The sequence below is a fragment of the Trichechus manatus genome, unplaced genomic scaffold (assembly GCF_000243295.1).
Source record: "Trichechus manatus latirostris isolate Lorelei unplaced genomic scaffold, TriManLat1.0 scaffold00138, whole genome shotgun sequence".
Classification (NCBI taxonomy): domain Eukaryota; kingdom Metazoa; phylum Chordata; class Mammalia; order Sirenia; family Trichechidae; genus Trichechus; species Trichechus manatus.
Genome location: NW_004444074.1, coordinates 418,307 through 419,985, shown reverse-complemented (window position 1 = coordinate 419,985; position 1,679 = coordinate 418,307).

Below are 1,679 nucleotides of genomic sequence, written 5' to 3'. Positions count from 1 at the left end.
GCCCACCGGGGGAGGGGCAGCCCGCCCCGCCGCCCGGCCCTGCCGGCCGCGCCTCCCGGAGAAAGGAAGCCGGGAGCGCGGGCGGGAGCGGGCGGGTGTGCTTAAAGGGGCCGCAGTCCCTCAGCCTCGCCTGCGGCCCCAGCATCTGCTCCGCACCCCCGAGGCCTAGAGGCAGTCAGTGTGAGTCACCCTCGCAGCAGCATCCCCTCCGCTTTTGGGTGGAGGGTGGCTAAGGACGGTAAGCGGAGTTGGGTAGGGGCCAGGGAAGAGAAGGAAGGAGCTGGAGGCCGATGCCCTCTCCCGGTCGAAGAGCTGTGGCTTGGGGTACCCGCCTCTCTCAGGTTGGGGTGAGGTGTGCGTCTTGCTGGTCCCCCATGTGCCCACACCTATGTGTCAGTGTGTGTGTGTGGTCACACTCTTGCTGAGAACACCACCCCTTCCCCCCGCCAACAATATGGACGCCCAGGTGCAAGAGAGGTCACGCAGTGTATCCCCCTGCCTCCAGGCTAAAAATACCTCTATCCCTCCAGGCTTCCATCCGGAAAGGAATGAATTGCGAAGGCTTTTAAGACCTCCTAGGAGGTGACCACTGTGCCTGTGTGTGGTAATATCTTCTTGTCACCCGTCGTGTATACTTCCACCAGAGGTGTGTCTATGGTGTGTGCATGTAACCTACACGGACCGTTTCTTGTGACGGTCTTTCTTCCAATATACTTTACGCGGAGACATGACAGATCCTGGTGGGGGTTGGGGGGCAGGGAGCCTGGGCACATGCCGCACGTGGGCGCAACCCCGCACCGAGCATGCTCCCCCATACACGTGTGCCCCGCGTGCACCCAGCCCCCAGCCCTGCAGCGGCAAAAGGCCAAGGCCCTCTGCTTGTGGGGAGAGGGCCAGGGTGCGCAGGACCAAACATGGGGACCAGGTCTATGGTGACAAGGCTGGGGGGGGAGTTCTTAAGCGGCAGGGAGTTCTGCTAGGTAACCAGGAGGGGAAGGGAGCCTTTGGGCAGGGGTGACCAAGTTGTTCGATTTATCCCAGCGGTGCCAGAGCAGCAGTGACTTGTGGGTGGGCAGGCTGCTTCCCTGGGGAAGACAAGTAATGCTCATGAGTCACACCACCCGAAATACACGCAAAGCTGCCTCCATCGCCTTTAGCTGCAGCCCAGATTGACAAGTTTATTTGAAATTGCGATCCACGGGTATATTTATAATCGCACCTTAAAAAAAATCTTCTTTCAGGCCTCCCCCCCCCCCCCCGCTGCCAGCCGCTCAGCTGCCGGGGCTTTCAGCAAGCAAAGATAACTCGCAGGGCTGGAGTGTGTAGGGAGGGGGCACCACCTGCCGCCCCTTGTTGCGCCCGCATGGAGGAGTCCGCGGGCTGAGTGGTCCCAGCTCAGGCGACCGGAGGAGCTGCCTGGCTGCCCGGATCCAGCACGCAGCCCAGGAGCGGTGCCCGCCGGTTTACCCCCGATCGACCCGCAACTAAGAAATTTCCTTTATTAAATGTCTAGGCGGCTCCTGGCAACCGAGCCGCTTGGCTGTCTTTGTTTCTCCGCTGTGTGGGCGCGTTTCGAGCACGTGGCAGCCGAAGCGCGCAGGCCAAAGGGAAAGCAGTCTCAGTTTTGTGTCCACGGTCGCCTGGCAAAAAAAAGCCCGCTACCCAGGGGACAGTTCCCG